Here is an 8,352-nt window from a genome sequence, read left to right as displayed (position 1 = left end):
GAAGTACAATGTGAAATTAGACCATATGATTTCATTGTTGGTTCAAACACTTGAATATATATGTAATGACAATGCAACACATATATATATCTAAGAAAATTGAAAGAAGATTCTTAACTTAGATGATGATATCTTTGTCCAACTTCAATGACATGATACATATATTAGTAGATCTAGAGCCTTTGTTGACATGGACATGATTGTCTTAAATCTAAGAAGAAAATACATTTCCATGATCACTCAAGTTGTGCATTGGATTCCAAATGCACACTCTTCATTCTTTTTGGTAAAAAGAAATTGCAATAGCAAAACTAAATTCAACTTAAGTGGAGACAATATTGATTACATACTAGCCAAGAGTAATTTGGTTGCACAAAGAAAATCCAGATGTGTTACAATTCCAACAGTATTACACGTAACGAGCCAATGGAAAAAAATCAACTGAAGAGGGTGTGTGTTTGCATATGCATTAGAAGTTATTTATATGTTTGTTTTATGTGTGGGTGCAAGAGAGATACCAATTGAAACCAGCAATCCATCATAATGTGTGAAGGGACAGGCAGCAAAATTAACAACACCAAAGAAATACACATAAACACACGAAGCCCATGTCGATCAGTAGTAGAATAAAATGCTCTATGAATGACGATAACTATCCCGAGGTGTCAAAATCAGAGTGGCGCAGCGGAAGCGTGGTGGGGCCCATAACCCACAGGTCGGAGGACCGGAACCTGGCTCTGATAGCACAGAGAACGTTGCTTCCGGGACCCCTTTTCATGGACGCCTCTCACAAGTTTTCCAGACGGACTTTAGACAGCAACTGTCGGTGCTTCCAATTGCTGCCTCCGTTTTTTCTTTATTTTTCTGTATACCTGCCGATTGAAGAAGTCTACACTGCTTGCTTGATCCGTCCTGTCCACTCAAGAAAGAAAAATCCAGTTTTCGACGGGCATTCATATTCTGATCCCCGTATAGATTTATTCATCCTTCATGTTTACTTCAGTGCCTCATGTAAAGCATGCATCCAATACCAAATGGAACACAAGTGATTGTATAGCATTACAATATAAAACACCCAAACACCCCATCCTGCACGACAGATAAACCAATGTGACATTTTTCAGTGACTCAAATGCAACGAGAAAAACAATTTCGTGGCGGCTTCACGTTTCTTCGGGTGTGAGGCGGGTGCGGCAGCTGTCGAGTTTGCTGGGAGAGAAGACGCGGGTGTGGTGCAGGGTGCTGGGGCTGTGATGTCGCCGCAGTCCCGAAGGAGATGAGATTCCGCTCGGTGGTGCGGCGGGGTTACGGTCCCAGGGGCGTGGGGAAGAGAGGGTAGAGCGGCGTGGGATAGTGGGCGAGGGGGCAGTGTCCGCGGGGACCCGTGGGGATAGGAAGCGGGGTTGGTGGAGGAGGGAAGATAGCGCCATACGTTTTGGAGCATGCAGTGGTGAAAGGTATGTAGAGAGAGGGAGGAAGTCATGCAGATGTCTGGGCGGGGTAGCGTCCGCTTGTAACCCGACTGCGGGGGAAGGAGGGTGAGGATGTGGGGCGCCGGGTACGGGCCTGCGGAGGGGTGTGGAGGGCCTGCCCACTCCAAGCACGGAGTCGCCAGTGGGACCTCGTCGGAGGGTGGGGTTTCGCGGGCGATGATGAGGGGGGCACCGCGTCAGGCGGGCAACCGAGCAGCGTTCACTCCCCGCTCCGTGCAGTGGAGGGACAACGGGCCTGAATGTTCTGCGCAGATCACCCTGCCCGGCATGCATCCACATACCACCTTCCCTTTTGTCCTCCCGTCTTCATCCCATCTCTGTTCCCTTTCTACTTTTATTGTAGGTCACTCGTTTTCACAATCTCATGAATGGAAAGTTTCTATCCTATAACAACATGAGTCATGTCATTCAACTCTTCTATACTTGATACAACTACTTCTTAAGCTCATAGTTTGAAAGAAACTCAACATCCATAAAGCTCCATTTCCATCCACACCAATTCAAAACATCTTTAATATCTTTTGCCAATTTGTTGTTTCATAACAAGGAGATGTTATTTCTATTTTATTTCATATTGTTTCATCATTTTTTTTTCTTTTGTAATTTCCTTTTAAGAACAAATTATCCAATCCTATACATCTCATTTTATTATAATCATTATATTGATCTAATTATTACTTTATCTTCTTACATGCTTAGTACATATTATTTGCTTATTACAATAGATGACTTTATATAAAATATTGTGATGATATTACATCCTATGATTTTGTCTCTTTCAAAATTATTCAAAAACATACAAACAACATAAATTTAGAATTGTATTAAAAATTTGGTCTATTGTATGATGATTGTATGTTCTTTTTTAAGGCCTTCATAACTAAAAGAACGTCCTAATAATAAGATAAGATACATTGTGAACCTATATTTCAAAAAATCCTTTCTCCACTTATTATTCATATGAGTTTTTAAAATTATTAGTTCTTATTTAGTAGTAAATTTCAAGTTTTCTTTCCACAACCAAGTACGCAATTTATTCCCAAATAAGACAACAAACAACACAATATAAGTAGTTAATCCAATGTAATAGTTTAAAGTGAAAGGTATTGAATTTTTTTTAATTTTTATTTAAATCTCATGGAAAAAGAAGGCAAGGAGGTTGAAGTTAAAACTTCTATAGGAGCTTTGGGTGGATCTTCAAGTGGAGCTTCTAGTAGTTTTTCTATTGGAATACAAGATATCTATATGGCTATAGTAGCTTTGGTAGTATTTCATAAGTATATATATTATCTAGGCAACTACATTAATAGAATGATTGCATGTAAGCTTTGGCATTGAAAGCATTGCAATTGGGAGTTGATATGCTTGACTAGTTTAATAGAAAAGATATTTTAAAGTATTTGAGATGTTATGTGTGGAAAATATAATTAAATTATATTTTAAAGAAGATGATTAATGAGTTATTTAAACTTACCACACTACCAAAAATAAGAGAATATGTGAAGGTCAATTTTAAAACATTGCAAGATTTCATGGAAGATATTTTTTCATACATTTAAAGATGATTGTTTTTTTAAAGGCATTAATTTAGTTAATAAGAAATTATTTTAAAAATAGATTAAGTCTAACAAGAATCTACAAGCTACAAAGCTATTTAGAAAGTTTTAAAGTCAATATTCTTGATTTTCAAAGGTGGAAAAGTTAACATTAGAGCCAAATAAGGTTAAGTTATTTTTTTGAATTCTTGCTAGAAAATTATAAGATAAATTAGTTTTTTTTCTTAAAGACAAAAAAAAAATAAAAACAAAAATGATTGACAACAAAGTAAAGAGATGTTGAAGATGTTGTAGAATTGATTGCATATCAAGAAATAAAAAAAATATTGGTCTAAGATTATTTAATAGTACATGGGCTTTTAGCATTAGAGGCTATAAATTATAGTATCAAGGTGGATAATGACTTTAATAAAAATATAGGAATAAGAAATTTTGATCTTATGCAAAATCTACAATGAAAAAAAAAAAAAAAAAAAAAAAAAAGTGACAAGAAGCATTATTAAAAATTGCTATTACAATAATCTGTATTATAGATTGAAAAGATTATATAAAGTTTTATTTAATCTATGCATATATTTCTAAGAGTCAACAAGAAGCTTTTATAGAAGTAGAAATGAAATAAGATTTTGATAATATAAGAAAAGAAAATTCTTCTAAGGAATAAATTTGAGGAGACATGGCTTATAAGATGGTTTCAAAAGAATTATCTACAAAAGATGATTTAATAAAATTTAAGGAGAAAGAAGAAGAAAAAAATAAAAAAATAAATCAACAACTTATGATCTACTATGTAATCTTGAAGCAACAACAAATTTAGAGAAGCTTATTGATAAATATGTATTCTATGCTAAAGTTGAAATCACATAAAAAGAGATTTTTGAAATTGTACTTGAGGTTCTTGTGATTTGTATACATGGTGATTGGACTTAAGGTGCCTCTAGATAATGATACCATTCTTAAAATGAATGTACAGTTGTAAGAAGCTCTTTATAATAGATCTCATAATTAATCTTGGTTCCTGAAAATTTCTTAGAATAAAAATCTACTAGGTAGAGCTTGTTATTTGCTCCCATTTATAACAGAAAAACACTTATAGCAAAGTTTGATGCATTTTATATATATACATATATATATATATATATCTAAAGAATGCCTTGAAAAAATCAACATGATACAAAGTTGGTATAAAAATAAATACTATCTTCAAAGCTCCAAAAGATGCTTTAGCTTCTTTATTCCACCCAAGTTTGTCTTAACATATAAGATGTATAAGACAATCTACAACTCAAAAAAAAAACTTAATAAAGATCTTATAATAATTGATAAATTCCAAAAAATATTGCATATCTATTATTATTTTTAAAATCTTCCAATCTATGATAGTTTAGTATCAAGGACACAAATTGGAAGAAGATGCATAAAGTTATAAAATCTGTATCAAAAAGAAAGTGGAAAAATAGAAGAAAGTATGTATATTCAAGGAAGAACTAGAATGGCTATTGCCAAAGACTAGAAAATATAAGATTCTTGAAACTAGACTAAAAAGCAAGAAAGGAATTGATAAGAGTGAGAAAGGCCTCTCTTTTGCTTCTATATATACTACTTAACTAAGAAATACGTGGCGACATGCTATAAGACCTCTAATATGTATCCAACTTGCAAGACACATGTCTAATTTTCAAGGCAAGTTTCCTAGGTGTATGCCATATGTCCAACTTGTACTACAAGTGGTGAACATGTCGACATGTGGCTTCTTTGTTGGCAAAGTTTTTAACCTATCAATCACCTATAAACATGTATAAAGACAAAGCAACGTCTATGAAGCTTCTAGGAAGCTATTCACAAGACATTATCATATTTATCTACTTTGATTTACTTCTATCTATTCTTATTATCTAGATAATTATTAGAATAAATATATATGTTTATGACATTATCCTGCCTTCTAAGAATGAATTCCACAATAAGCAGTGATTATATGTTGTTAAAATTTTTGATGCACCGAACTATTTTTGCCACATTCTATGATCTTTGTTCCTTTTGAAGGTTGTTGATAGGTCCCTTCAACCATTGATGATATCCCGTATTAAGGTGAGATGATTTTCTTGATATTTTATCATTATTGAGGCCTTCATAACTTCCTTCATACAATACTTTAGTTATACCATCAAGAGTGGTTTCTAGCTCCAAAAATATCACTAAATACCAAGAGTTTCTTCCAAGTTCGTCGTACCAAATGCATTGTATCTTACTGTCTATTCAAGAAAGAACATGTCATTCTTGAGGATCTTCATTCCAATTTTGCCATTTCAAAGTTTGTGATAGTCGCAATGTCTTGTCTTTTAGATCACCAAATAATAGCTCTTGAATTGAATTTGCTGATTGTTTGTGCTTCATCTCCTAAGTACTAAAAAATCCAAAGAAATAATGATATATGATAGAATGAAATTTCTATTGGACTTGCTTTGCTTTATAACAAAGAATTTTTTGACTCTTTATCTTAATTTTGATAGATGTTGTTGATGAAAAGCTTTAACTTTGGCTAATGCATTTGCTTGATTTATGGATGACTCCCGTGTGCATTCATTAATGTTATTTCCATGCCAATGTACTAGATATTCTAACCTATTTTGATGCTACCTTGAATCTAAGACTTCTTCTATCTCAAATTCTTCATTATTGTGTACTTCCATAAGAGGTGGTGGCATTTGTCTCCTTCCTTGTATATCCATTGTCTTGTATGGCTCAAATAAAGACACATAGAATAAAGGGTGGATTTTCATAGACTCCGGTAGGTGTAATCAATAAGCAACTGGATTGATTTATTCACAAATAGCAAATGGTCCAAGTTTACAATAATTCAGCTTGTTATAAGGACGAATAGTTTCAATATTACAATGAAGTAACCATATCTTATCTTCTACATAGAATTGAATTTGTTCCTTGTGATAGACATCTACATTGGCTTTTTGTCATTCTTGAGTTTCCTTTAATTGTGGCTTTATTGTTAAATGTAGCTCTGACAATTGATTTGCCACATCTTTTATTACAAGATTATCAGCTTTTAAAAAGTCAAAAGTATCAAATCATGGATGATAACCATAATTGGCAAAAAAAAGTATTTATTGAGTAGAAGAATGTACCAAATTATTGTAAGCAAATTTTGCCAATGACAAAAGAGTTGTCCAATCATCTTCATGATAATTGATGGTATACCTCAAACACTGCTCTAAAATTTGATTTACTTATTTTGTTTGTCTATTAATTTGAGGGTAGAAAGCCAAAGATAGTTTTATATCCAACTTCAATATTTTGAAAAGAGTTTTTTAAATTCTCAATAGAAATTGTGTTCCTTTGTCTGATATAATATCCCTTCGTAATCCATGATAGCGATAGATGTTGTCAAGGAAGAGTTTAGCTATTCCTTCACTTGTGATAGATTTTGTACATAGTACAAAATATGCCATCTTAGTGAAATGATCTGCAATCACGAATATAGGATCATTTAAACTTGAAATTAGAAGATCCATGATAAAATCCATAGAGATAGAAGACCATGATTGTTCAAGTATAGGTAATGGTTGGAAGAGTCCATAAGATTGATGATGAAGAGTTTTTGATCTTGAACAAATATAACATGTTTACACAAATTTTTTAATAGCCTTCTACATTTGAGGCCACTAAAAATCTCTAGATATAAGCTCCAAAGTCTTATTATATCCAAAATGTCATGTTGCTGGAAAATTGTGACAAGTTTCAAGAGCATGTAATTGTGCTTCTCCCTTTGAAACATATAAGTGTCTCTCAAAATAGAGTAGGTTCTCCTTAAATTCAAACTTGGAAGTAACTTGAGACTTAAAAGAATTATTTTTAATATCACAAACAAGAAGGTCTGAGGACATAGTTGCTTGGATCTACTTGAAAAAAGTCAAATCAACAATCAATGTTGATTTCATTGCTTGGACATGAAATTATTTTGGCTTCAATAAGATTATCTTTTGCTGATCAAAAGGTGCTTTTTCTTCTTTTGGTGTAAGATAAGAATATCTAGAAAGGGCATCAAACAAACCTTGTTGTTTTTTTAGCCAATAAGTGATATTAAACTCAAATCTTGACAAAGACATGCTCCAACAAGCCTAGCGACGATTCAAAATACATGCTAACATGAAACACTCAAGGTTCTTATAATCTATATAAACAATGGTTAGACTTGAAGTGCCTTCTCAATAATAATGCCATTCTAAAAATTAATCCATAATTGCAAGAAGTTTCTTGTTGTGGATCTCATAATTAATCTCGGTTGCTAAAAAATTTCTTGAATGAAAAGATACTAGATGAAGTTTGTCATTTGCTCCTATTTGTAATAAGACTGCATCTAAGGCAAAGTCAAATGCATCTATCTCCATAAAAAATGCTTTGAAAAAGCCGACGCAATGTAGGATTGGTACAGAAGTAAAAACTTTCTTCAAAGCTTCAAATGATGCATTTGCTTCTTTATTCTACTTGAGCTTGTCTTTACAAGTTAAGCATGTAAGTGGTGTTATAATTTGAAAAAATTTCTTGATGAAGATCCAATAATAATTGACAAATCTCAAAAAGCATTATACATCTCTTATTATTTTTGAAATCTTCCAGTCTATGATTGTGTGAAATTTTTTAGGATCCATCATTAGACCATTGTTTGAAATGATGTATCCTAAGAAGTCAACTTGAGTAGTGTGAAATACACACTTTTCCATCTTAGTATATAATTCTGCATCTCTAAGTTTTTGTAATATAAGACAAATATAAACTTTATTTTCTTTTGTATTTTTAGAATAGATTAAAATCTTGTCTAAGTATCAGACAACAAAATCATCTAGAAACTCACATAAAACATCATTCATAAGATGTTGAAAAGCAGCTGGTACATTTGTGAGTCTTAAAGGCATGACATTATATTCAAAGTGTCCATACCTTCTTCAAAATACAATCATCCATTCATCTCTTTTTCTAATGAGTTTCTTCTTTAAGATCAATTGAACAATCATATGGACGATGCTTTGGAAGAATATTTGCATTCTTCTTTTCAAAAACATCTTGAAAAACTTAATATTGAATTGGAATTTCACTTGAAAACTTTCCATCATTTAAAATAGGTGGCATGAATAATAAAAGACGATTCTTTTTTTATAGCATATAAAAAAGCTTTTGCACCTACAAGTACAAGTTTGGCTATATTAGACTCATGGCTTTCTATTAGATTAGAAAAACTCTTAATGATGTTTGAAAAAAATTCAAGTTTATAAGAAATCTAATCTATC

At 32.5% G+C, this 8,352-nt stretch overlaps 1 non-coding gene across 1 annotated transcript; it reads left to right on the top strand.

Annotated features, from left to right (window-relative positions):
* Positions 1-1,490: 1,490 nt before the first annotated feature.
* Positions 1,491-1,781, top strand: LOC149986184 (signal recognition particle RNA). The gene has a single exon (XR_016501354.1).
* The last annotated feature ends 6,571 nt before the right edge of the window (positions 1,782-8,352 follow it).

Source organism: Physcomitrium patens, chromosome 26 (genome assembly GCF_059467195.1).
Source record: "Physcomitrium patens ecotype Gransden chromosome 26, ASM5946719v1, whole genome shotgun sequence".
In the NCBI taxonomy this organism is placed as follows: Eukaryota; Viridiplantae; Streptophyta; class Bryopsida; order Funariales; family Funariaceae; genus Physcomitrium; species Physcomitrium patens.
This window is presented reverse-complemented; position numbering and strand designations above follow the sequence as displayed.